The following is a 21079-nucleotide window of genomic DNA, read 5'->3' on the forward strand; positions in this document are numbered from 1 at the left end:
CAGATGTGTGTGTTTTCCAAGGTCATCCCAAGTTAGCAGGACATTTCTAGTTAGTTTGAATGGAATCAGTGTTGTACCCTGATTTTACCAGAGATGGCAAAATAATGTCCAGTACCAACCGCTCACTTCCTCTGGCTCCTCCCCTTTAACTTTGGCTCCTCCTCTGGTACATCTTTTTCTCATCCCCACCTCCTAATTTACTTTCAGGTTTATGTGTACAAAGCAATTCCACAGCCAAATAAATGGATGGGTAATTTCATATTACTTTTACATTCCTGTGCAATCTTGCCCCAGAGTATCATAGAATCATAGAATATCAGGGTTGGAAGGGACCCCAGAAGGTCATCTAGTCCAACCCCCTGCTCAAAGCAGGACCAATTCCCAGTTAAATCATCCCAGCCAGGGCTTTGTCAAGCCTGACCTTAAAAACCTCTAAGGAAGGAGTATAAATTTAAATTTTCAAAAATCAAGTCACTAACCCTTATGGTTATGAAGATGAGCCTCAAAATATGAACTGAATGTAACTTTGTTTGCCTGAGTCTGCAGACAGCCTGAATCTAGCTGCTTTGAGTGTGAACTGCACCCATTCATCTCAAATAGTTGCCAAGGATGGCAATGTATATTTCAGTGTTGACTGTTTCACTGCTGATCATTTAGCTTGAACTAACAGGCTAATATGCTTACTTCTTGAGGGAGGTAGTGGCAGATACTGGGGCAGGATACAATGGGGCATACAGGAGTTGAATAAGGGAAGAGGAAATGTAGAGGAAACTCTGACAAATTCCACCGACAGACCAACCTCCACCCACATGAGACACCAAAACAAGACTCCACTCTTAGTTGCACTTCATAGTAACAATCCCTTCTCTCCTATCTTGATACTTTGATCATCAGTGAAAGAGTCAACGACATTGGACGATGACAAATCAAATGTCAACTTCAGAGTTAAAAACCCTTAAAAATGTGAAAAGCAGCCATTCACACCTCTCTCAAGGTCTATTGGTTTAGACTGCATGCAAACTCAGGCACATATCACTGCATCAGTTAGACTGGTTTCCCATGCGGAAGGTTTTCACAACCAAAAGGACTAGAGACGTAATTATAATTTTTAAGTAAAAGCTTGGAAGCTGGCGCTCAGCAGCCTTCAGAATAAAGTACCGGTGAGCTGGAGAGGCCCACTAGGCCCCCTGTGGCCAGGTAGTTAAGAAATGCTCGGGTGGGAATGAGAAATTCCCCACCCCAGAATGTAAAGTCGTCACTACCTGGCCCTTCCCCGGTGACCAAAAGCCTCAACTTCTGCTTAGCTACCAACCCCATTTCCCTCGTTTCCCCCTCCCCCGCACACAACTTCCATAATGCATTTCTGCCTTGTCAGTGTCACAATCTGGAGCTCCTCAGAACAGTTAAAATGCAGAGGCAGCATAAATACACTGACTCCTGCACTGACTGGACCCAAAGGAGGTGAAGGATCAGGAAAGCAATATGTATAATTATGGGGTCCCTGCCATGTAACTTTGTTCTAATGGGACAGAGAGGACACAGGGCCTCGTTTATTCAGAAAGTCAGGATCAAGTGCTATTTGTTTGCTGGGCCCGATACCCTACCCACCCACCATCCTGCCTGCCTCTCTATTGGCTGCTTTGCCCTATTCTTTGACTCTGCCTTGCTACCCTATAGATTGCACCTCAGATTTCCTCCCAACAGCCCAGCAGGATCAAAGTGGGAGAGATGGCCCTCAGGCAGCCTGGCGATGCACAGAGGCAGTTGCTGGGACTGACTACCAGTAAGGTAAAGGCTGGCAGGGGAGAAGAAGCAGGGATCCAAGGAGGGGATAGTGATGTGCTTGCAGCCATTACATCCCTCTTCCCAAGCTGTCTCCCCTCCCCTCCTCAGTCCCCACCCAAACCTGCCTTTCTTGCCCACCCCCCAGTTGCAAGTCTTCTCTCAAACCTCCCCTCTCCTACCCAACCCCCAGTCACACCTGAACCCTAAAACTCTCCCATGTCCCTCTCCCACCAAGACGTATTTTCTAATCCCCAGTAGCCAAACCCCAGTATGTGCTTGCCCCCCAATACACACACAAATAAGCTGCTCCTTAATGACAGCCTGAGCGGTGGCCCACTGTGGGAGCTCTGAAATCTGCTCACCCGCCACATGCTGCTTGTTAACATACCCTCTGCCTGCCATATACAGGATGTGAAATGCTCCACCTTCCTCGCCAGGCTAAAGGCAAACACACACCCCTGAAACTGCTTTCCCAGTTACTAGTGCTGAACTAGTTAATGAAGTCCAACAGCCCTTAGTGTGGGTCAGTTACAATGGGAATTGATGGGTCATGGCTAGAAAATATTTGTGTTCAATGTTTACAAGTAACTGTGTTCAGCATTAAACCTCAACCAAGTACACCTGTCCAGAGAAGTTCTAAGGATAACTATAATTACCTGGAAAAACAACAAGGAGACCTTGTGTCACCTTAAAGACGAACAAATTTATTTGGGCATAAGCTTTCATGGGCTAAAATCCATTTCATCAGATGCATGGAGCGGAAAATTCAGTAGAGAGGTATAAATACACAGCATATGAAAAGATGGGAGTTGCCTTACCAAGTGGGGAGGTCAGTGCTAACGAACCAATTCAATTAAGGTGGAAGTGGGCTAGTTTCAACAGTTGACAAGAAGAGAGAAAAAATTACTTTTGTAGTGCTAATGAGTTCAATGCAATCTAGGTGGCTCATTTCAAACAGTTGACAAGAAGGTGTGAGTAACAGCAGGGGGAAAAGTTAGTTTTAAGTAGTGACCCATCCACTCCCAGTCTTTATTCAGGCCTAATTTGATGGTGTCCAGCAAATTAATTCCAGTTCTGCAGTTTCTTGCTGGAGTCTATTTCTGAAGTTTTTTTGTTGAAGAATTGCCACTTCTAAGTCTGTTATTGAGTGTCCAGGGAGATTGAAGTGTTCTCCTACTGGTTTTTGAATGTTATAATTCTTGATGTCAGATTTGTGTCCATTTATTCTTTTGCCTAGAGACAGTCTGGTTTGCCCAATGTACATGGCAGAGGGGTGCCATGTACCTGATCAAAATACCTGATCAACATCCTATACAGCAAACAGGGGAAGAACAAGAATGAGCTTTCAAAACACATACACCAATGTGACATATGCCATCATGTATTTTGTTAAGTCTTTGGTCAATATTTAAGCAAAGTATTTTTCCAAATTTGTGGAGCAATGTTCTGCGGGTGGGATTTTCTAAACAACGCCCCACGCATAGAAAGTTCAGGTCCACAATGGATACAACCATCTAAATTTGCTGTTGGCCTGTGGGTTTTGACCTTTCTATTATTATTTTATTACTATATAGTGCCTGTGGGCCTAATTCTCATTTACACAAAAGCCCCTTTACACTGCTCTGGCAGAACAAAGGCGCCTTAGTGTAAATGAGCAACAAGACCACAATGTGCTTTCCCTTTGAAGAAGACACAGAAAGAAATGGTTCTGTCCTGGGGAACTTACCAGCTAACTGTTACATGTGACACACCCAGATGGGGTGCCAATGCACTTGAGAGGAAGTGGAGTGATAAAGGACAAGGTTATAGCGCTACAATCATGTGGTAACTCAGGCAAGTTGCAAAGGCTCTTTTTTATGGCTGTAATGATAAGGGAGATACTATCTGCTCATATTTGTCTCTGAATGATTCTGCCAACTATTGCCCCTGCAGTGTGCACCTCCCCATATCCATGAATTCTTTACAGCTGTGTGAAAGATTGTCTCTCAATGGAAAACCCATGGATCTTGGGCCATCAGTGATGACACCCCCCTCCCTCTCCATGCTTCCCACCCAGACCTTGAAGCACCGATAACCTGTCGTAATTCTACACAAAGGGGTTCAGGTGAGGAAAGCTTTCTGCCTGTGGGCATTAGACGCCAATTTCTAAGAATATTCATTGTGATCAATATCTGATAATTGCAGAAAACGTGAACAGAATGAGCGTATTTCCATGTAGCGTATTCAGAAGAACAGACCAGTCTATGCGTCTAGCTGGTTGTCTGATGACTGACCGTGGTGATACCACCTAGAGTTAAAACAAGTTGGTGTCCAGTCAGCATTTGGGTGTGAGACCACCAAGGGGCTGCAGAAAATACAGCACTGCTCTGAACTAATGGCCCAGCCTAGTGATAGGATGGGTTTGTGCTGCTGCAGTGTGATCCTAACCGCTTGTGGGCATTAAAGATGCCGTGCGTTTCATAAGAGTTGACTGAGTTACCCTAGGAATCCTGGCCAAATTCCCTCTTGGCGAACGCCATTCCAACTACTTAAATTCGCACAGGGTTACCATAAGACACAACATTCTTCCCTCACTCTTCTTCATTGTTGCCGTGGGCTAGCTGCTACGATCCACCCTAAAGGTGGCTGCAGTTGAGCTGCTAGAGCTCACTAGGTGTCTATTAAGAAATGAGTATCTGGCACCACTTCATATAAGCTGGAAATCATTCTTCCTTCCTTTGGATTTCATTGTCACAACATCAGTGATTCATAGAATATCAGAGTTGGAAGGGATCTCAGGAGGTCATCTAGTCCAACCCCCTGCAGGACCAAACCCCAATTTTTGCCCCAGATCCCTAAATGGCCCCCTTAAGGATTGAACTCACAACCCTGGGTTTAGCAGGCCAATGCTCAAACCACTGAGCTATCCCTCCCTCGCTGATGCTGAGTCCCTTTTGCATTCATACGGCTGTGTTATGCAGAGCCGTAGGAATTCCACAGCAATACAGCATCAAGGTTCCAGTCTTATGATCTGCTACCTCTCATTTTGAGAAGGCTTTCCGAGTCCCACAGGGATTTCCCTTGGTCTCGTTCCCAGCAGCCTGTCCCTCTCACCTCCCAAACAAAATGCTTCCTTTTAGAAATAATTAAGTAAGAATAGTAAAATCAAAACAAATGTAATGGATCGTTTGGCCCAAGCTGAAATTTTGTCATAAACGTTTTAACCGAGGCTACTTTACAGTCAGAGCCATAGAGCTTGCGGGACACATTGGACGCTGCTACAGCCCTGATGCCAGCAAGGACACAGAACGTCTTGGTTTGGATTGGAAATTGGCTTTCAGTTCAGATTTAAGGGCCAAAAGCAGCCCTTCTGTAGTGGTGTGAGAGAGTGTCTGACATAAGCTCCTAAGTGCTTCGCAGGTTTCTGGTGAGCTGTGCTCATATTTAAGTCCATGGGAGGTTTAGCTCTGGGTACATTTTGTTACAGATCCCAGATGTTTGCTGGAAAGTGGCAGGGAGAAAGCTCCTGTGTGGCTCAGGGGTTGGTGATGAGATGTAGGGCCTTTCTCCTCTTAGGCCCTGGTTCCTACTCATCTGAGGTGCTCGTGAAGGTATCTTAAGCTCTGCTCAGCAGTGACTAGAAAATGGTTCTCAGCTGGGGGCTGTTCAGTGCCCAGGTCCTAATGAGGAGAGCTCCCATCCCCATCCCAAAATCCACTATTGCTGCCAGAAGTAATTAACACTTTCCTCAACAATCTCTGCAGAGCAGTGAAGGAGCTAATGGTTGGCGACAGACCTCACCCCAAAGGGCTGTCTCTTGGGTTCAGCAGAAGCATGTTGGCAAGGCTGTGGGGTAAATTTGCCTGGCTTCTGCCCATGCTGTACCCACTGTCTGGACTCACAGAGGACTTCAGTTTCCAGGGCTGTCAGGCTGGCACCGTTCATGAGCACTAAACTCTGGCAATTCAGCCCCTGGTACCCAGGCTGCTACTTCTGTCTACAGAGCAGCATTCCCTGTTGCTTCTCCTCCTCTTGTCAATGGCTCCAACATTCAGGGTTGCTCCTGCAGTTTGCAAGGCCCCTTTGGAGGCAACGAGTTTAAGACCCACACACACACACACACACACGAACTCCTATCACCCCATTGCACCAGGCAGACAGCTGGTGCACCCCAGCAGTCTTGGAGAAGCACCTGCCAACTAGACCAGAACAGTGCCCACAGGGACCTGCCATTGCTGCCAGCATGACCTTGGTGGCCAGACAGGCTGGAGGAGAGCCCAGGGAGATGCTCAGTGCTCTGTCTACCTGTGCCAGGTCTGCATTTACACTCCAGAGGCTGTCATGTCCTCAGGCAGGTGCTGCCCGGGGCTCCATTCTCTACGGTACATGCAGAGAGAAGCCCAAAAGCCTCTGAATTCTGGGGACGGTCGAAGCCAGGTCTGACCTCTGAAGCTGAGAGCTCAAATAACATTGAAGCTGTTGTTGGCTGTGAGCGCTGGGCGCCTGTGTGTGTGTCCCTGGCAGCCTGTGTGCCCTGCACCCTGGTGTCCTGGGACCCCATGCGCCAGGTGCTATGGTGCCAAACAGTGACCATATCAAACCTCCCTCACTGCCCCATCCTGGAGTGAGGGAGCTCCGCCAGTTAAGCTGCCCGCAGAGAGACACTGCAGTTGAAAGGACTCTGTCTCATTAGTTTATGTATAAATGAGCTTCCCAGAATGAGCAGGAGCCAGGGCAGCCATCAGCTGTGTGCCTTGGAGAGGTCAGTGCTGTCTCTCCCAGGGCTCTGCAGGGAGGGATGCTTCTAAGGACCGGGATATTCATATTGGCTGGGAGGGCAAATGCTCAGAGTGGGGAGAAGAGGAAGAGAGGGAAGCAGCTCTCCCCCTGTGCTGCCAGAGAATCAAGGGGGGAATCCACATCCCCACCCTCCATCCCTTGGGATGAGAGTCTATGTGCAGTGTGGAGGGGAATAGCCCCTAATCGGAGTTGTGGGATGTCAGGAAGGTCCAGATCCAGTTGTTCTGCACACCCAGGTTGCTCTGTGGTCCTTGCATCATGCAATGAGTGCCCTGAAGTGGGACATCTTGAACCTTCACTGCAGACTCACGGTTGAAGCTTGCATAGCTCTGCCAGACTCTTCCTGAGAAGAACCTGCTTCAGGGGTGATTGCTGGAGCCCCTAATCAGAGAGGTAGCAGCATAAAGGTGTGTAGGGACTGCCCTGGGGGTAGAGGATTGGGGGGGATGAAACACACACATTTTACACACATGCAGTGTGTCTATCACACACCCACATGCAGACACACTGTCACATACAGTCTCTTTCTCACATACAGTCTCTCACTCTGAATTTCTCTCTCTCCCACTTCACACATACACAAAATCTCACACACACAAGAGTCTGTTTCTGGACACTATGGAAGTTTCTCAGGGCTTGTCTACATGGACACTTAATTCACGGCAAGCTGGGGTTTAAATTGGCACCACACTAGCCTGCCACACTCTTAAGTGTCCACATGGACCCTGCTGTTGAACACTAACAATGCCCTAGTGTGCTTTGATCTAGCCTGCTTTGACACAGGAGACAATCAACGCACACTTGGCGCTAAGCGCACGCAGCAACAGCATCCAGATGGACACTTAGCGCGTGACAAGCTAGCGTGGCGTAGATTTACGCAGCTTGCTACAAACTAAGCATCCATGTAGCCAAGCCCTGAAAGTGAGGCTGTGTTTGGTATGTGCTGTACACAGGAGCGGTCTCTTTCTTTGTTTGTGTTTGTTTTGCATTGTAACTTTAGTTGCTTTGTTTTAGGGGTGGCGTTGTTTCTCTCCCCCCCTTTTCTTGGTGGGCAAGGGGGGTGCACCATGGGGTCCACTTCAGATGGGTTCACCACTTCCCTGCAGCCATGGGTTTCATTGCGTGCCTACTGTCTCCAGTTCTGCAAAGGCCGGGTTGCTGAGGGTAGATGGGCTAAAATAAAATCTCCTTCTCAAATGACGACACCTACAGTGATTTTCCTGGCCCATGAGCAGCTCGTAAATCGTTTGGTTCAGGAGGAGCTCTGGGCCTAGGAGTCCTGGCTGGCAGTTTCCCCCTTGTTTTCTCCTGCCACTAACGTAGTTTTTTTCCAATCTCCCCCCTTCCTTTGCAATGAGACCCTGGTCTCTGCAATGGGGAGGTGGTTGCTGCTGTTGGGATGACCCTGCTGGGCTGCAAGAGCGAGGATGTGACACCTGATTAATGTGTTTTTAAATAACCCCAAGCAGCCCTTGAGCCTGGTTCTGGAGCACTGTGCAGAGAGGATGGGTTATACAGTGTTTGTGCACCTGCGTTTCTGAAATGTTTCCTGTGTGGTGAGCCAGGCCACCTGCAGGAGTCTTGCCCCTGTGCTGCTGACTCCAGGGATATCAGTATGACTGGGGGGGCCCAGGATAGACGGGAGGAGGCTTGTGCCACTGGGACCAGCATTCCCCCTCACCCTAGATGGTCTGCTGCTGTTCAGGGGTCAGCCCAGCCAGGGGAGCACTCTGCTGTGACCCGGTCAAATGTGACTCTATGCTTGGCCAGAAGCCTCCGGGAGCCTGAGGAGCACCTCCTTGTGGAGAGAGCAGAGACATGCTGGAGAGGTGGGTGGCCCTGCCTTCCCCAGGTGTAGTGAGCCCACTGGCTTTGGATCCTACACGCTGCAGCAACAACACTGAGTCCCAGCCCCGTGGCTGCCTGGCTCCTGAGAGATCAGATGTGAGCGAAGTGCCAGCCACTCCTCCGGAGCCTGTCTCCCAATGAGGAGGTTGTTTTTGTGTTGTGAAGGCCAGTGTGAATATTTGTTCAGTTCTCTATGCCCCCCACTCACTTGTCTAGCCATCACTATATCTATGTCAGCACCTCCCTCTCCCTGCCTGGCTTCCACTGGTGCTGTGATGCCAAATTGTTGCAAGACCTGACTGTCACCCCTGTGTGTGCTGTGTTCTGGGAGCATTAGCAGCAGCAGGAGCCCTTGTTTGAGTCCCTGAGACAGCGGTGGGATGTCAGGAAGGTCCAGATCCAGTTGTTCTGCACACCCAGGTTGCTCTGTGGTCCTTGCATCATGCAATGAGTGCCCTGAAGTGGGACACCTTGAACCTTCACTGCAGACTCACGGTTGAAGCTTGCATAGCTCTGCCAGACTCTTCCTGAGAAGAACCTGCTTCAGGGGTGATTGCTGGAGGAAAAGGTGCTGGGAGCTCTGGTTCATGCCTGTTTCGCATAGCTGCAGGACACTGATGCTCCCACATTACAGGTCTTTGGTATGGAGAGGAAGACTGTGGACCATTGGCAGACTCCCTGTCTCATCTGCCAGCCGGCGTAGAGATCCTGAGAGCAGCTGTTTCCTTCTGCAGTGCTGGGCATTTGCCAGAGGTCTGCAGAGTTCTGGCACTGGAGGAGCTGCACCAGGGGTTGCCCTGTGCGATTAGCGAGGAGCCAGAGGTGAAAGTAGGCCGGCACAGCGTACCAGGAAGAAAGCGGCCGCCAGGATGGGCCGGTACACAACCGACGTTAAAGCGCTGCTGCGGCAGCACTTCCAGGACCGTACCGGCGGGGGCTGCCAATGGCGGGGGGGACGCAAAAGGGGCAGCTGCCCCGGGGCCCAGCGATTTAAAAGGGCGTGGGGCTCCCAGCTGCTGCCACCACTACCGCAGCAGCAGCTGGAGCCCCGGGCCCTTTAAATCGCTGCTGGAGCCCCGGGCGGCGCAGGCCAGGCAGTGCTGAAGGGCCTTCTGGGGGAGGCTGGTGTCCCGTTTGCCAGCCCCAGGTCCCAACTGCCAGTCCCTCTGCTGCTGCCTGGGGTGCTGGCCACCAGCCGTAGGGCTCCACTCCTGGACCCAGCCCAGGGCTCCGTAGCCACCCCAAGCTATGGTCCCAGCCTGGGGCGGTGAGGGGCGCAGACAGGGGCAAGGGGGGTTGCAGCTCAGCACTCCCACCCTAAAAATTGTACCAGCACCACTGGCCCCGCCCCTTCCAGGGGCCCAGAACCGACCCCTCTCCACCTTACCCAGGGGCCCAGCAGCCCTGCATACTGGTAAGAGATGTAAGTTACTTTCACCCCTGCAAGGAGCAGTGGCATCTGGAGGCACTTCCTTCCTTGCAGGAGCTCTCTGTCACAGTCCAGCAACTCCCTCCTCGGAAAGGTCCAGGGATTGATGGGCTGCCTTCTGAATATTATAAATATTGTTGGGCTCTCACTGGTCCTGACTTTTTCCTGGTGGTGCTAGAGCGTGTCCAGGGGAAAGAACTACTCCTCCACTGTAACCGGGGAGTATCTGCCTTGCTGACTGAGAAAGGAGCTCTGTATGCCTTGCAGAACTGGAGACCTGCTTCCCTCCATTCCGATCACAAGATCCTATCTGGGCCCTCAGCCAATCAGATACAGATCTATCTGGACTCTTTGGTACATTCTGATTAGACATATTTATCCCTGTCACTGCATTTGTGACAAGAACATAAGACCGGCCATACTGGGTCAGACCAAAGGTCCATCTAGCCCAGCATCCTGTCTTCCAACAGTGGTCAATGCCAGGTGCTTCAGAGGGAATGAACAGAACAGGTAATCATCAAGTGATCCATCCCGTCGCCCATTCCCAGCTTCTGGCAAACAGAGGCTAGGGATGACATCCTGGCTAATAGCCATTGATGGACCTATCCTCCATTAATTTATCTAGTTCTTTTTTGAACCCTGTTATAGTCTTGGCCTTCACAACATCTTCTGGCAAAGAGTTTCACAGGTTGACCGTGTGTTGTCTGAACAAAATACTTCCTTTTGTTCGTTTTAAACCTGCTGCCTATTAATTTCATTTGGTGACCTCCAGTTCTTGTGTTATGAGAAGGAGTAAATAACACTTCCTTATTTACTTTCTCCACACCAGTCATGATTTTATGGATCTCTATCATATCCCCCATTAGTCGTGTCTTTTCCAGGCTGAAAAGTCGCAGTCTTTGTAATCTCTTCTCATATGGAAGCTTGATTTTAATCCAGGATGTCTTTACTGCCAACAAACATTTCAGTCTGGATGTGGGGTTTCTTTCAGTGGACCAGGAGAAGCTATAGATAGGTTTGACCGTTTACCTCTATTAAAAGCATTTCAGATTGGGCCAGTGTTCCGTTCAAATGTTCATTGTTACCATAACATTTTCAGGGTTTTACAGATTAATGGGAGGTCTTAGCTTCTGCTTCCCAGTACACAGAGGCATCGGGGTGCTCACATCTGATATTATATGCTCTGAGACTGCCTCCTAATAAACTGGCTGACCAGGCTCTGCTTGCCAGGGTTGCCAGACGCTTTCCCTGTTTGTCAGCCAATGCGGAAGATGTCTCCGTTTTTATCACATCTGAGGTGATATGTGGGCACTTTGCACCTGTTTGCAAATATATAAATGCTCATGCTCTGCCAGAATCCTTTGGGCCCAAAGCCATGCCTTCCTTCTGGCCTCTTGGCAATGGGTGTTCTCCCTCTGCTGTCCCGACAGTGGCAGTGAGGCACCTCTGGGATTAAAGCGCTGTGGGGGGAAGGGGTGGATCTGAGTACGATGAAGGACTGGGAAAGGGCTGAGGAGGGGGTGCAGAGCCATCTACAGAAATGGTGCTGGTTCCTTCCTGGGCTTTCTTTTCAGCTTCAGCAGCCAAAAACCTTGTGGCCTCAATGTTGTGGCACCAGCTGGTGTGTCTCGACCCTCCCCCTGGACTGGATTCAGAGGCACATCAACTGCTGGTTTTTTGCAGTGGTTCCCATTGGTTGTGCCCTGCCCTGCTATACTTGCCATTGCATGAGGCAGGCTAGGGGCTCGTGGACCTGCTCAGGAGAGTGGCGGTGTTTCATATCTGGTCTGTTCAGCAATTGCTGCATTCCAACTTCCCGCTGGTCTGGCGGTGCCTCCTTTTCTCTCTCCTCCCTTGTGCTGGGGGGAATAGGCTTTGACTCTCACTTGTTTCTACCGGTGCCAGAAGATGGGAGAGTCTGGATCTGCCTCTGTTTTACCATGGCCTTTTCAATGCCTGGTGACTCCTGCAATGTGCTTGGCCAGACCATTTTCCAGCCCATGGCTCTTGAAGGAGCCACGGGTTCTTTAACCAACTTTTTCCCACAGATGCTGTCCCTCTAGGAGCTTGTTTTCTGTTTTTCCCCCTACTGGGTTTGCCAGGCTGCTCCTGGTTGGTCAGGCTGGAAGCCTGTGGCGGTGCTGGCTGGTCAGACTGGGATCCGGTCTGTGCATTGTTTGGATAAGGTGTCTCTGATTTCCAGGCAGCGCTTCTTTCAGCGGGCCTATCAGTATCTGCAGAGGGTTTTTGCAGGGACGGTTCTTCCAGGAGGGTTTACTGGTTGTCTCCCCTTCGGTGGATGGGACTTGCATGCAGCCAGCCAGGTTGTTTCCCTGCTAGATGTTCTTCTTCTGGCAGTAAACAAGAAGCAGCTCTATAGCATCAAAGCGCAGCATTATTCCACCTTCTCTGATTTCCCTGACACCTCTAGGAGGGTGCATTTGTCTCTGGACGACCACGTGTTCCTGGCCTAGAGGAGGCTGTACAAGGTTCCTCTCCCAAAGCGCTCAGGGGACTTGCCGTGGTGGGTCTTGCAGAGCATTGAAGTGACTAATCCCATGAGCTGCATCTCCCCTGGTGGGTCTGCCCACTGCCCCTTCTGCTCAGCTTCAGGGTAGAGTGTTTCGTTTGATCCTTGACTACCCCATTTGATTCCTCTCTTTGATTCGTTGCAGCAGCTTTTCAGCAACTTAGGACTGGTTTTCGCCAGGCTCCTATATATTTTGGAGGTGAGAGAGAGCACCCACAAATGACCTGTGTGCTCCCTGGCCCATTTTTTACTGGGTCATGCCAAATCGTCCGTGTTGAAATCCCACAAGTACTGAGTAGCAGTGGTGGCAGGGTACGATGTGCTGAGGCAAAGCTCCACGAGCTGATTAAGGCCCAGCTGCAGGTTGACGCAGCTTTTCTCAGCTGGCTCATACCCTGGCTTCATTTCAGCTGACCTGGTGCATTAGCAATGTTTGGCTGAACTTGGTGATGGCAACGCTGTAGTATCTGTGGTTACCCCCATTGTGTGTGCGCATGCATGTAGGGTCAGGTATAATCGTTTACATTTTGATAACACTTTTTAATGTTGCATATGGTCAAGAAAGGTGTTCTTCGCCCCCCTCTCTGACCCAGTCTCTCTGTCTGTCTGAAGTCACTCACACAGACTGTCTCTTACAGTCTCTCTTGCACACACATGCAGAGTTTCCCTTTCTTTCACACACACTGACATTGCTGGTGGGGAGGGACATCAATAGTTGGGGGGGGGAATAAATCTGTCTAAATATTAAAGTGCTCATGGATCAAAGCAGGCACCACCCAGCCTCCCAGCAGCTAAAAATAGCTGCACAACTGTGCTATTGTCTCAGTGCAGCTCAGGCTCCCTCAGTGGGCAGGGGCACTAATGACCAGAGGAAGGCGGGCACAGGAGAAGGGAAGCCCATCTTCACATGCTGCCTTACCTGAGCCCTGCTCCCACCTGCGGAAGGGCTCAGGCCCATCCTGGAACAGTGATACTAGGGCAACCCACCCCCAGCCTGGCTGTCCGACTCCTCCAGCACAGTTACAGCTAAGCCTCTGCTCTTATGGATCCTCCTATTGATTGAAAAAAAACTGGGTTTGTTTAGTCTGGAGAAGAGAAGGCTGAGCGGGGACATAACAGTTTTCAAGTACGTAAAAGGTTACAAGGAGGAGGGAGAAAAATTGTTCTTAACCTCTGAGGGTCGGACAAGCAGCAATGGGCTTAAATTGCAGTAAGGGAGGTTTAGGTTGGACATTAGGAAAAACTTCCGAATGGTCAGGGTGGTTAAGCACTGGAATAAATTGCCTAGGGAGGTTGTGGAATCTCCATCATTGGAGATGTTTAAGAGCAGGTTAGACAAACACCTGTCAGGATGGTCTAGATAATACTTAGTCCTGCCTAGAGTGCAGGGGACTGGACTAAAAGACTTCTGGAGGAGGTCCCTTCCAGTCCTCTGATTCTATGATTCTGTGTTTCCTAGTGCTGATGTCCTGGCATTTTCCTTAAAGGCACCAAATAGAGAGTTTTTAACATATGGCAGTTTACATAGACTTAGGGCCCACTAAAGAGACTGGGGGCATTGACTGGGGACAGGTGCCTGCCAGTCACTGCCTGGTCTATTTCTTCTACACTTTCACCACTGAATGCATCCGAAGAAGTGAGCTGTACCCCACGAAAGCTTATGCTCAAATAAATTTGTTAGTCTCTAAGGTGCCACAAGTCTCCTCTTCTTTTTACTTTCACCATTGCCATCCTTAGCTTGTGTGTGTGATTGAGGGGAGGGGGGGTGTTTGTTTTCTTTGTTCAAAGGGGGAAGCTGGCCAGGGTCTGGATGAAGCACAAAAGCTGTGTCATTTGGGTGACTTTGGCTGGCTGGATAATTTCTTTCCAAGCCTTTAGTAATCGGCGAGTTTTAAACTCCACGCCACAAAGTGCTTCGGTGGGCCCTGTGTGTCGAAGAGGCATTTCCAGCCCTAGGGTGTCAGCCTGGCTGCTGTTCGGGAGCTAGGAAAGAGGGATAATATATGCGTCTAATAGAAGTACAGAAATAAGCGAAATAACCCTAATGGGCTGCCTACCGGTTTCCTGGTTTATTGCATAGCTAAAAATAACTGTAGTCATAGTTTGAGTCAATACAATGCACGTCTGGCGGGTTCAGGACCTTCCAGGCGGAGCGGAGCTCTATGTTGGTCAAAACGGGGCCGGCGAACACGGAAACCTTGTTCTGTGTCGGGGGGAAGGGGGCTCGCGATTTTTTTTAAAAGGTGTCGCTTGTTGTTCGTTTGTAAGCGCCGCGCATTTGTACGAACCTGGGGCATTATCTGTTGTTCTCCCCAGCGGAAGCAAGCAATGTCTTCTAGCTTCTGTGTATTTTAGCCGTGGAAAAGTCTGTCTCGCTAATTAATTCCCCGAGAAAGGACGTCATGAAGGTTTATAATCCGAAGTACAAAACCAAAACCAGCTCCCCCGCCGCTGGTCGGAAAGCAAAGAACAAACGATGCCGAAATAGCTGCGCGTGCGAATGGCCTTTCGATGTAAGGTCTGCATGGGCGCATATAGTCCTCTTGGTTCGGGGACTACAAAACGGATCCGTTCCTTTTTACATTTCTCGAAAACAATTCGCAGCCGAAGAGGCAGGAAATGTTTGGTCCCAACGCAAGAACGGCTAGCTTCCAAGTGGATCGAACAGTTACGACAATGCCTCAGGCTGGCTACAGGCCACTCTGGATTTTCAGGTCACCTGTGCGTGTTCCCTGCCCCTTGACTGTAGTTAAGGTCACCTGTTAACCCGCCCTTCCCTCCACAGCCCCGCTACTCCGCTGGTTAAAGACAGAGACGCGCAGTGAGGCCGGTTGTTGCTTTCCAAAGGTGTTAGTCGAGCACGGAATCGGGTGGCCCGGGGCCGTGTCTTTTGGCACTTGAGTTACTCTGTGAAACGAGGAGCGTGAGGCGTTTGCTGAGATGAATTACCTGGAGCTGAAGGAATGAAAACCAAACACAGAGCAGTTGCAAGGGGAAGCGGGCGGGGGGGGGGGGGCTGTACCCTGGCTAAACTCCCTGCGTTGCTGGCTAGCGGAGCGGGCTGCCCTGCCCACAGCCCAGAGCAGGGTTGGGGGGGCTCATGCCAACGCAAAGCGGGGGCGCAGGAAGGCTCGGGGCGGAGCGAGCAAAGGGGTAACATTCTCCCGTCGCCGGCCGACTTCTAGGGGCGATGGCTGTGGCAAGAGGGGGGCAGAGGCCGATGCGGACACGAGTGGGACCCGCGTTCCCGGGCACCAGCCGGAGAAACGCTTTTACAGCGGGGCGGGGCAAGAGAGAGAATTGCAAACTAGACCCAGCCAGAGGAGTCCGCCGAAAAACTCACTTCAGCTCAACTCAGCCGCCGGGACAGGGCCCGGGTCCCAGGGCATGTGCTCGGTGCGCTCCCCAGGGCCGGGCTCCGACGCTGGGGTGAGCCAGCGCCCTGGGGCCACACCGCAGTCGGTTGGATGCATTTTTTTTTCTCGGAAATAATGGCTGGAAGTTGCTAAAACGATGGTGCGCCCCGGGCCTCTGGAGCTATTGTCCCCCCGCCGGCCAGCGGGCTCCCAGCCCCACTGCCTGCAAGAGGCACGTCTAACCCTGGGCCCCAACCCACGGCCCAGCCGCACTTTGGCCAAGGGCCATGACAGACATTTGCCTGGCTCTCCTAGGCCAGCGGCAGCAGCGTGCCCAGCTTAGCACGGGGAACAGTGTCTGCCCCCCACCCCCCAAGGTATCGGCCTGACCCCAGACCCCCTGCGCTCAGTGCCAGGCTCCCCCGTTGGCTCCAGCTGTCTCTGTCCCTGAGTCGGGGGCACGTTTAAGATCCTTTTTTACGATCCGTGCATTTACTGGTGCAGTCTCTCCCCTCCCCCGCCGCTCGCAGGAGAGCGGCTCAGGCCCTGCCAGGCTCGGCGGCCTGGTCGGCGTTTCGCAGGTAGCCTCCAGCGAAAGGAAGCAGAAAGTTTCCCTTGCAGCGGCTTGCCAGTGGCAGGTGTAGCGGGGAAGCGCCCGCTGGGGAGACCCCGGGCGCTCTGGCTTCTTGCCTTCGACCCTTGAGCGCACCCCTGCAGCCTGCCCGGGGCTTGGCGCGGCACTGGGGGCAGTGGAGAACTGGGCCCGATCCCGCAATGGCAGTTGCAGTTCCGAGGAGTTTTGCCTGGCGGCAGGCTCGGGCCTTGCCCCGGCTGGGCTGCGTGAGCGGCCGGGGTAGCTGGCTCGGGCCCAGCAGCGGCCTGGCAAAGCAGGGCACCGGGTGTGCTGGGACCGCGCCCCTGGCCAGCGGCGGTGGGATCAGCCCCTGCGCCTGCCGGGCCCCTGCTCGGCCAGCCTAAAGCTCCCTCGCACCCACTGAGGGAGGCGGCCCTGGGGCGCCGGGACGGTCCCCACAGCTTTGTATTCACGGTGCCCGTAGCAGGGCCCGCAATGCTGCCTCCCCCAGCACTTGCAGCTTCCCAGCCCCAAACCTGGCCCCAACCCCTGGCAGAAGTGACCAGGCTGTGGGCTCCAGACAGCACTGGAGGGTGACAGCGCCCTGGGGGTGCAGCTCGGCTGGCTGGCTGGCTACAGTTGTCATCCCCTTACACCCCGCAGAGCTGAGGTGAATGGGCTTTTCCTCGCTAGCTTTATTCCCCCCTCTCCTCTTACAGCCCTGAATTTGCTTCCCGAAGGGAGACATGAACTAGCCCCGCGGCAGCATAGAGCCCCAGGCCCGAAGGGGCCAGCGGACCAGCTCGCCTGAGCCGCGTGTCACAGGCCACCAAGCGCACCCAGCAGCGACTGCTCGGAGATGACCGTCTGGATTTCATAGGTGAGCTGGCCCTGGGTCCCTCACGTGTCTCCAAAGCATAGGCCGATGACTGACACACGCAAAGCCACGGGCAACTTTTGAGCTAGTCTAAAACTGGGGTTTGAAAACTTGGCGACAAAAAATAGTTAAAGAGCTGGTTTGGCTTTTGTAAATAAATAGGCCCACTTCGCTTTTTTATTTAAAAATCGATAGATGGGTTAGATCAGATTAGATCGATTACAGTAGACATTGACAAAGACAAAATATATAGTGGGTTTTTTAAAATATATAGGTGTGGGTGTATACACATTTTATATATACACACACACACACATATATACACCACACACACTGAGGAATATTTTTAAATTAAAAAATCTAAGAGGATATATTTATTTACAAAATATTACCATCACACAATTTGATATGCATATCGTTTTGTAGGTATAATTTTGTTTGCACATAGACACACCTACAAAAAAGAAAAGCAGCAAATCGACTATGGGAGAGCAGCATTTAAGGAATCCATACGTCCAAGGTTATTAATTATAAAACATAATTAAAGTAAAAGTACAGAACGTCAACATATTAAATTTAAAAGCTAATATTAAAATAGAGTTAATATTTAATAAGGTAGCCACGCGTTACGAAGCTGTATGCTGATAGTGTATATTTAACTGTGTAAAACTAGGAGAGTTTTCCCAAAGAAAAATGTATTGTTTAGCTGATTATCAAAGACTCTGTGATAGATTATCCATTTCACAAAAATAATATAGATATCTTTTTAAATATAGTAATAAAAACATACTAGCGCCTTTTAAATACACTATTACTTACCAGCCCTTTTCATATTGTACTATCACAGACACTTTGGAATTGGTTTAAAAGCACATCATTCATTATTCAAAGCTCATCTTTGCATATTATTCCAGCTCAAGTCTGCCAGGCTCCCTGTGAAATCGTTCACAAAATTGATAACAGCAGACACACATGCAATAAAAAGATAGCCTTGGGCATCCAGAGCTCCCATTATGCAGATCAAGCCGCAATTTTCTCTAACAAAGCCTGCCCTGATTCAGGACTGGGTGTCATTTTATTTATTTAGCCCTCTTCTGTTTCGTGTGTGTGTGTGTTTAAATCCTCCCTTGCCATTCAAAGGCAGGCTGGGAGGGTTGGACTGAAAGCGGGGTTCAGAGAAGTGATGCCTGGGGCAAGGCTACTAGGGGTAAGTTTCCCTCCTCTGCCTCTTCCCGGCTGGGAGGCTCCTTCCTGAAAGCTGGCATCCCAGCTTGCTGGTAGCCTGCAAATCCAATTAGCTCCACTCTATAGAAACTCAAACTAATGATCAGTCAGCTTAGACACGCGAGAGCAAGTGGAAAAAAATCCAATTAGGCTCCTCTCCGCCTCCCAGAATTACCAGGCCGGCGCAGCTCGGGAGGCCGGAGTCAGCCCCGTTTGCCATGCGCCCCTCTTGCTCCCCATGGCTAAGTGCGGGGGCCCGGCTGCTCGCCTGCAGCCGCCGTCGCCCCTCTCGGTTTTATTTTTTAAACAAACTCTTCACTGCGGTGCCACTTTTCAACCGCGATTTCTGCTCTCGCCGTACGTGCTGCGAGGGCACCGCTCTCCCCTGCCCTCCCGTTTCAGCCCATGGCCGGGGCTGGTTAGGTTGGGGAAAAGAATATTTAATAGTCATATTTATGTCGTCGTAAAAGCCTCCAAGCAGCCAGGCTCCTGGGGAATGAGATGAATCCAAGACGGTGGGGCTATTTTCCCCTTAATCGGATTAGCAGTGAAAGAAATACCCTTCAGATGCCATCTCGGCTGCCTCTTAACGTGGCCAGCCAGAAAGATGCGTCTCCTTAATTGATAAGTCCTCTCAATGTCAAACAACTGCTTTGCAATCGGCTTGTGTCGGCTTCCATGATAAATCTCTACTTTATCTCCCCCTGCCCCGGATTTGAGCATTTTCGGAGTCAACGCTAATGGGCCATTAAAATATTCAATAGTTCAGTTCAAAAAAGTTCGTTCGGAAATCCAGCAAGCTGAGCCAAAGTGACGTGGGCTGGCAGCAGCGGGGACTGTTGTCCAGCGTGGAGATGATTTCGAAATTCACCTGGATCCGTGATTTTACCTGCACCTGGCGCCTATTTAAATCTGTCTGGATCTACTGTAGTGTAGCTAGCTCCAGAGGGGGGAAATATCCATGTCTGTGAGCTAAAATAATCCAATCTCAATTGCACCTCACATTATCAATTGCACCTCCATGTATCTGGAGGTTCCCACACACCCCATATTTTCCTGCTAACTGATCCTGAGCATCGATCATTCGAAGTTAGTTAATAGGGATCTGGTTCCTTGATTGATTTTGCCAGCGCCTTTAGAAGCAGGTAGTGATTTTGTACCCTGCCACCTCACCGGTGCACCTGGATATTTCTTAAAGGCGATACCAGTGAAAAGAGAGTTTATAATGGCTAGTCGCTCTTCTTTCCAACTCCTCCTGAGCTTCCCCTTTGATATTTATTTGGAGCTTACATCGACACGTAAATCCACCAGAAATTAACAAACTATCATATTATTAAGAGCTTCTGCTTTTAAAGTTCCCCATTCCTGGAAATTAACATCTGTTTGGTTGCGTGGGAGTCTCCTGGGCAGCCGCTTTATGATATTTTCGGTGCAATCAATGGACTGCCAGGAAGAAGAAGAAGAAGAAAGAAAGAAAGCGTTATTTGTGTGTGTGTATTTCTCTCTGTATATGTCTCACTTTAGTCCAAACCTTCCACGGCGGTTGCTTACAAATGGTCTTGGAATTTAATTCTATCGGGATGGGGATCTTTGTATAGGGTGAGGGAAGAGAAACAGACACAGCTCACGGATAATTCCTGACAGCCACTAATACACCAAATAGCACTTTTTACTGTCCTGGATTTAGAAACAGCCGGTGAGATTTAACTGTCCATGTTAGCAATAAAACAGGCGTCCTCTAATTTTCTTTCAGGAAGACCCAATGGCATCACACTGTCCTCCGTGCTGTACATAAATCCATGCATTAAGATTCCCTTTGCTTCGATGCATTTCTTGAAGTTGGAAAGAGTCTTTAATAATCGTTTAAGTATCACTGTGAGGGAAAATGCATTGGGCTATTTTTCCCTATCCTTGAATAAATTGTGACTTCAAAACAGAAACAAACCAAAAAAAAAAAAAAAACCAAACAAACCAACAAAAACCCCCCAGAGATTTGAAACGGAAAAAATTAATACAAAATACCCCTACAATAAAATAGGGAGTTTGGTTTGTTTTGTTTTTTAAGCTCTACGTATTAGGATCATGAGATGTGGGGAAATCCTCCAACCTTGTCACTGAGCAAAATTGATCAGTTGGGATATAGTTTAGGAAACAAATATTGGCGGAGGATTTTTGTGTGTCTTTGGTTGGTTACAGCCCTGCTTTTAATTTATTTTCCTTTCTTGCCCCCCTATTCTTCAGCGTTTCGGTGCAATAAGTCCGATAACTCCACAGGTCTGTTTGCATTTACTGCTGCCATTTAAATTATTCAGTGTGTTGCGGTAATTGAATCCTAAGCTTTAAAAACTAATAAACTCTCTCCTTGTCGCTGCTTTCTGAAATCACAACATCAGCCCTAACAGGTGCTGATCAAATACTATTACATTCTATTAAAAGGAAAATTCTATTCCCTGTTTTCATTTCCCTTTATAAAAGGGAAACTAAGTAAATGCATTTGAACGTTATTTAATTTTTAACGCCTTTAGTCCAATTTGGACGTTAGGGAGCGTCTACAAACTCACTTAACAGTCGTGTACGGCAATAAGTTTGTTGACGTAAATTAATCCAAAACGGAATCTGTGTATTTCTCATTGTTCCCCTCCCCCGCGTCTTTCATTTTATCTACAAGAGAGGCTGC

This window comes from Lepidochelys kempii, chromosome 8, assembly GCF_965140265.1.
Source record: "Lepidochelys kempii isolate rLepKem1 chromosome 8, rLepKem1.hap2, whole genome shotgun sequence".
Lineage (NCBI taxonomy): Eukaryota > Metazoa > Chordata > Testudines > Cheloniidae > Lepidochelys > Lepidochelys kempii.